This window comes from Phyllobates terribilis, unplaced genomic scaffold (assembly GCF_046119375.1).
Source record: "Phyllobates terribilis strain yellow unplaced genomic scaffold, ASM4611937v1 Scaffold_11__3_contigs__length_659146591, whole genome shotgun sequence".
Taxonomy (NCBI): Eukaryota; Metazoa; Chordata; class Amphibia; order Anura; family Dendrobatidae; genus Phyllobates; species Phyllobates terribilis.
This window is the reverse complement of record NW_027362771.1, coordinates 531,803,994-531,811,628: the sequence shown is the minus strand read 5'-3', so window position 1 is coordinate 531,811,628 and position 7,635 is coordinate 531,803,994.

Genomic DNA, 7,635 nt, shown 5'->3' with positions numbered 1-7,635 from the left:
TTGAAAAAAAAATTCTTTCCAAATCAGACAATGTGATTTTCAGAATTTGTTTTCTCATTTTGTCTCTCATAGTTGAGGTCTACCTATGATGTCAATTAAGTGGGAGAACTTGCACAATTGGTGGCTGACTAAATACTTTTTTTCCCCACTGTTTAGACCCATTTTGATATAACTCTAAATATTTATAGATTTTGGGGGTACCAAAAATATATATCATATCCAGACTATTACCACCAAATAGAGTAATGAATAGTATATACCAAGATTATCTCACATAAATGTAATCTTTATTATTGCAAAACAGATAAACAGAAAAAAAAGACCCATAAAATAGCCCCTTAAAAACCCATTGAAAAAAACACAAATACAAGTTTCTTACACCTCTCTACTGGAATTTTGGACCACTCTTCTTACAAACTGCTCCAGGTCTCTCATATTTGAAGGCGTCTTCTCTCAACAGCAATTGTAAAGTCTTTCCACAGGTGTTCAATGGGATTTAGATCCAGACTCATTACTGCCATTTCAGAACTCTCCAGTGCTTTGTTTCCTTCCATTTCTGGGGACTTCTTGAAATATGTTTGGGGTCATTGTCCTACTGAATGACCTAGAACACAAACCTAGCTTTCTGGCACTGGACACTACTTTGCCACCAAAAATCCTTTGGTAATCTTCGCATTTCATGATGCCTTGCACACAGTTATCCACCATCTGGACTATTCTGCATTGCAACCTTTCATTAATTTTACTCTGCCGTCCAGAGAGATTAGCTACAGTGCCATGGGTTGTAAATGTGACATGCAGTAGTAGTGCTGTTGATTTAAAAGCGTTCAGCAGCTATTAGAAGTAACACAAGCACAGGAGACAGGAAGTGTTGTGCTCCAGAAGCATCTAGCAACTAGAGGGTTAACACAGTCACAGGAGACAGGGTGTGTTTTAGCAGGGCCCCAGGGGGATTGTGGGGAAGTAGTTTACTGTCTGGCCGGAGCCGAAGAGAAAGGTGGCTTATCATCTGTATCTCACAGAAGGCAAGGGAACAGAATTCAGGTCAGGAGGGAAGCTAAACAAAGATCAGTTAGACTCCCTGAGCTAACAGAGTGGAGTATTATTGGCCAGGAAGATAAGGACTGGAAAGAAGCCTGTCATAGAGATTATCTCCCTCATCATACCATTTCCCCCCTCCATCTCCATGCAGGATAAAGAATGCTGTGTATTATTGAGTCCTTGTGAATGAAAAGCCTGTGGTTGTGTATGCATTAAAACTCAAGAGAGTGAACTAAGTCCTGAGGCTCCAGAGTTCGTACCAAGGAGTACAGATGAAGTTCAATTCAGATCTGATGATTGAACACCGGCCCCTGAAGAGACTGATCAACACTCAGGAGGAGCGGAATTACCAGACCGTGCGGAAACAACGACTCAGGAGAAATACAGGAACTTACAGAGGCATGTCCAAGAGCATCTGAGGAAGCACGGGAAATGAGTGCGGCGGAAGAAACTTCTGTGACCGAAGAACCCGTGATCTCTGAGGAACAACCCACCAGGAGGATGTCGACTAGAGAAGGAGGCCCATGATGCTGATGTATGAGACACTTGGTAAACCGAGTCAAGTGCCAAGGACTGTCGACTTGAATCAGGTATCTCTGCCTACGGACCAGGTAAGACCACTGGAGTGGTATTCACCACCAAGAGGCAGTATGGAAGATGTTGCCTACTGGAAAGACTTGTTTTCATGCTTTGATTTTCCTTAAAAGACTTTGTAGAAACAAAGAACTGTTAAAGCATAGAGAGAGAGAGCTGGTTGAAGACGTACGAAAAGCTCCAGCTGAAGAGATGCTGATTGTTTTAATTATGTTAATTGTTTATTTCTTACAGGCATCCTACAAGAGAAAGGTCGTAAGATTAGGTTGTTATCAATGTTTATGAATGTTATACCAATTTGACAATGCCAATCTGTATATGAACTTATTCAACTTTCACCACTGTCTCAGAATTGGTCAGATTGACCAATTAAGACGAGTGTCGAGGACGACATTCAAAAAGGAGGGAAGAGTGTGACATGCAGAAGTAGTGCTGTTGCTTTAAAAGCATTCAGCAACTATTAGAAGTAACACAAACACAGGAGACAGGAAGTGTTGTGCTCCGGAATCATCCAGCAACTAGAGGGGTTAATACAGTCACAGGAGAAGGGGAGTGTTTTAGCAGAGCCCCAGGGGAATTGTGGGGAAGTTGTTTACTGTCTGGCTGGAGCCGAAGAGAAAGGTGGCTTATGATCTGTATCTCACAGAAGGCAAGGGAACAGAATTCAGGTCAGGAGGGAAGCTAAACAAAGGTCAGTTAGACTCCCTGAGCTAACAGTGTGGAGTATTATCGGCAAGGAAGATAAGGACTGGAAGGAAGCCTGTCATAGAGATTATCTCCCTCATCACACCCTTTCCCCACTCCATCTCCATGCAGGTAAAGAATGCTGTGTATTATTGAGTCCTTGTGAAGGAAAGGCCTGTGGTTGTGTATGCATTAAAACTGTGCTACCGGATAATAGACTGTGTACTGCTGTGCTGCAAAGGAGACTGTACTGTTATTACTGGAGCCTGTTGCTCAAAGAGACATTTGCATTGCACTGGCCGTGCCTCATTAAATGTTACTGTTCTACCTTTTATGAAGACCCTTGTCAGATGTGTCTGGTCAGCAACTGAATCTATCGTGTGCCGGAGAGAAGCTGCAGCCTATGGTTGCCCTGAGTAATGGTTCCCCCAGGATTCCAACGAATTAATGTAACCGGTCTCGCCCCTTTCTGAACTTAGGCGGCGTGCATGTAACATAAACTTCTTGATTATGTTGTTCACCGTGGACAAAGGAACATCAAGATCTCTGAAGATGGACTTGTAACCTTAAGATTGTTGATATTGTTCAACAATTTTTGTTCTCAAGTCCTCAGACAGTTCTTTTCTCCTGTTTCTGTTCTCCATATTTAGTGTGGTACATACAGACTCACAATGTAAAGATTGAGTCAACTTCTCCCCTTTTTATCTGGTTTCAGGTGTGATTTTCATATTGCCCACAACTGTTACTTGAGTGTGAACGAGAATCACATACTTGAAACAAAGTTGTTTAACCACAATTTAGGAAAGGTGCAAACAATTTTGTCAGAGCCATTTTTGAGGTTTGTGAAAAATTAGGTCCAATTTGCCTTTTGTTCTCTGTTTTTTTTTGTGTTGTTCCAATAGACGTAAGTAAACAATTTCTATAACTTGTTTTGAGGAATAGAATAAGGATAACATGAACCCTCAAAAATAAAAAACTATACTTTATTAAATAATTTTAAAATACGGACTAACAAACAAATATCAAACCTAGAGGACACAAAAACCCATATCTGGTCACTCAATTCTTATGCATGCTTATATAGTGAGATCAAGACTCATGGAACAAATGCTGTGTCCAATCAATACAAATAACAATCCCACTACTGGCAATAATGGACGTTGAGTGTCCTCAGAACAAAGTGATTAAGTGCAAAGTGATATAGTGCAAAAACACATACAAAACATATATTCATAAGTCTATAACATCCCTATGATAAAGGCTATGAAAAATACCCTGCCTGACAGCGGTGGTTGGCACCCTAAGTAAAGATGGCGAGATGGCGCCCCCGCACCCTATCTGGGCCCTAGTTGGTCCTACTACTATGCTGCATCACAATTCGATGCAACCTCCTCAATTAGGCGCAACCTCCTCAATTAGGAGGTTCCAATAGACACAAAGGAAATAAACGTGTGTATAACAAAACATGTGTAATTGCAATAATTCTGGGAGAAAATACTCAATTTTATGGAACAATTTCAAGGGTGGCGATACTTTCGGCCATGACTGTATATGGGGGATTGCTGTGGATCAATCAGTTTTAGAATCAGTAGAAACTTCTCCAGAATTACACTGTATGGTAATATTGACATTATGGCACCTTGTAAAAGGTTTCAGGGGCCAAGGTGGAGAATTAGAAACCATTTTATCCTTATAGTAATTAATTGGCTGCATGGCCTGGTCTGGCCCCTTTAAATAACAGCCGCTGCTCCTGCCGATGATGTCACGGAATGTTGTGGATTCTGGCTCCACCCTCTTGCATTGTGACATCATACACATTATATAAGGAGCTGCAGGGCCCACATTCCATTTGAGGGTTGTAGTTAGTGGAGAGAGAGAGGCTAGTCAGCTCTGTGCCCCCTGTCATGTTCTTCATTCTCTTCTATCATTTATTTCTCAATAATTTTTTATCCATTAACCCCTTGGTGTCACAGCCAGTTTTAGCCTTTATGTCAGACCATTTTTTTTTTCCCTTTGCTATTGTTGCGTTCCAGGAGCCATAACTTTTTTATTTTTTTGCTGACAGTCACATGTGGGCATGTTTTTTTTCAGAATGAGTTGTATATGTCAGTGGCATCATTGTGGGGGATATATCAATTATTAACAAACTTTTATTAACTCATTATGGGAAGAAATATAAACAAAACATTTCTACCACTGATTATTTGCATGTTACATTTTACACTATTCACCATGCATCACAAATAAAGTCTTCTCATTCTGTGGTCCTGTGCGATTCTGGCAACACCAAATCTCTAGAGTTCTACATTTTGCACAATAAATTCACACCTGTAAAAAAAAAATCATTTCTGTTTGTGCCTCCATATTCTGCGAACCATAAGTACTATGGTTTTCTGCCAGAGGAGCTTTATTATGTATGAGGCTTATTTTTTGCATAGAAAAATGTAGTATTATTGGTACAATTTTGTAGTAAATGCAGCTTTTTGATCACATTTGATTACGTTCTTTTTGTTATATTTTGAAACACTGTTCACCGTTCAGTATAATTGTCATGATCAAAAAATCTAAATCCAATATTGGGAAATCCTTGTTCAATACCGATGTATATACCGTATTTTAAGACGCACCGGACCATAAGACTCACCTAGGTTTTAGAGGAGGAAAATAGAAAAAAAAAATGAAGCAAAAAATGTGGTCATGATAACCATGTTAAAGGGGATGGGATCTGCTGCTGACACTGTTATAGGGGTAATGTTCCCCAATTCTGTTAATATCACTCATACTGGTATATATGGCCCCCTCCTTCCTGTTATATGTGGCCCTCACCCCCTTCCTCGTATGCATGGCACCCCAGTCCCCCATCCTGGTATGCATGTCCCCCTCATCCCTCTTTCTGGTATGTATGGCACCCTTCATCCTGTTATGTATGGCCCCCCTCACACCCATCCTGGTATGTATGGCACCTTCATCCCTCTTCCTGGTATGTGTGGTACCTTCATTCTCCTTCCTGGTATGTATGGCACTCTTCATCCCTGTTTGTATGGCCCCCTTCATCCCTGTATGTATAACGCTCCTCATCCTTCATCCCTGTATGTATAGCCCTCCTCATCCCTGTATGTATAGCCATACTCATCCTTCATCCCTGTATGTATGGACCCCCTCATCCAGGTATGTATGGCCCCCTTCATCCCTGCATGTATGGCCCCCTCATCCTGGTATGATTGGCACCCCCTGAGCCCCGTCACGCTGCACAGAAAAAAAATTAAACAGTCATACTCACCTCCTCTCTCCTCCAGCGCTGTGTTCCGCTCTGTGCCGGAATAGTCACTGCTCCCCATGCCAGGACTGCGAGCGTGGGGAGCAGTGACCATTCATTTTCCCTAATAGCGCGTTAGCGCGCACACTATGGCCGCAATGCGGCTACTGCTGCGCTTGGCGGTCAGCATGCCCGCTATTAAAGGCCATGAATATTCACCACACCCATTGGAGGTGGAGCAGAGTGTGGAGGATAACATTGAGGAGGAGAAGGAGGTGGAGGAGAATGAAGAGGATAACATCAAGAAGGAGAATGAGGTGGAGGAGAATGAGGAGGATAACATCGAGGAAGAGACCGAGGTGGAGGAGAATGAGGAGGATAACATCAAGGAGGAGAAGGAGGTGGAGGAGATGAGCGAATATTTTCTAAAAACAATCGCCAATTTCAAATTTGGCATGAATATGGCATATTCGGATTTGTGATCGGAAACACAAGCATTTTTTCTTAAAATAGGCAAAAATCGGTAAAATTCTGTAAAAGTGCGAGAATTATTGCATTGCTACTAAAGTATTTTTAACACTTTGGCTAGGATAGTGGTGGTGTATGATGAGCAGGGGGACGTGTTTGATGAGGGGAGGGGCTGGTGAGAGTGGCGTGCTTGTAATCTTTTTTTCCCCTAACTTTATGTGTGCAAATTGCGGCTAGCCAATCAGGGCACAGGAACCATCCACACAGTCCAGACACAAGGGCTTGTGCCATTGGCTGCTGAAATCACATGTCCCTCTCTATATAAAGAGTGGACATGTTGTTTTAGCGCCATTTTGTCAGTATAAACAGCACAGAGAGGATTATACTGATGCTGCTCCCGGCTACTGAGGGATTTTAGCTACTTAGCTAGGCAGTTACTTCTAGGTCAGATAGTTTAGGTAGCTAGTGTCCTGTGTGGCTGTGAAATTGACCTTCCAGAAGATTTTTTTTTCTTGTACCATTAGTGATCTTCAGACAAAGACAGCAGGGCACATTTCATTGAAGTCTGTTGTGCACTGCTTCTATTCTGCTCCATGCACACTGTAGCATCGGCGTCTCTGCCTTCTTCCAGGCAGAGACGCCGTCCCTCTCACCTCCTCGCTCCCCGCTCTCCTTCCCAGCCTGCTGTCGGCACATGCAGCCCTGTAGCTTCGGCGTCTCTGCCTCCTGCCGGGCAGAGACGCCGTCCCTCTCACCACGCTCCCTGCTCTGCTTCTCAGCCTGCTGTCTGCGCGCGCAGTCCCCTGGGCACTGTGCTTAGGGCGCGCGCTCCCACCCTCTTAAAGGGGCCGCGGGCGCCGTCCTAAGGAGTCCCCGGCCAATAGCCGAGGGTCCTCCCATATATAGGGCACCTCCTCCAAAATGGAGGAGCCCGAGCAAAGTTGTTGCACAGTTTCTGATCTCTGCTTCAGCCCTCAGGTCCCGCTGCTAGCCTGACTCCTCGTCCTGCCTGCCAGCCTGTTATCTGCCCGTTACCTGCCGAGCCTGCCAGCCTGCTCACCTGGAGCGCTCACCTGTTACCTGCCTGTTACCTGCCCTGTCTGCCAGTTCGCTCACCTGGGAGCATCCGCCTGTTACCTGCCCTGTCTGTCTGTCTGCTCACCTGGGAGCATCCGTCTGCTTCCTGCAGAGTCCATCTGCCCGCTCACCTGGGAGCGCTCACCTGTTACCTGCTGTGTCTGTCATACTGCTCACCTGGGAGCACCCGCCTGTTACCTGCTGTGTCCGTCAGCCCGCTCACCTGGGAGCGCCCACCTGTTACCTGCCTGTTACCTGCCTTGTCGGTCTGCCCGCTCACCTGGGAGCGCCCGCCTGTTTCCTGCCAGCCTGCCTGGAGGCTCTGCCGTCACTTGCTGTGACCACCTGCCTGGTAAAACTAGAGACTACTACCTGCTCTGCTGTCACGTACCGTGACCACCTGTCAGCTACCAGAGACTTCTGCCTGCTTGCCGTGTCCACCCGTTATACCGGTCAGTCCCAGCCATCTGACCCGTGGGAGCCACCTGCTCTCTTACAAGGTCGTCCCCAGAGTA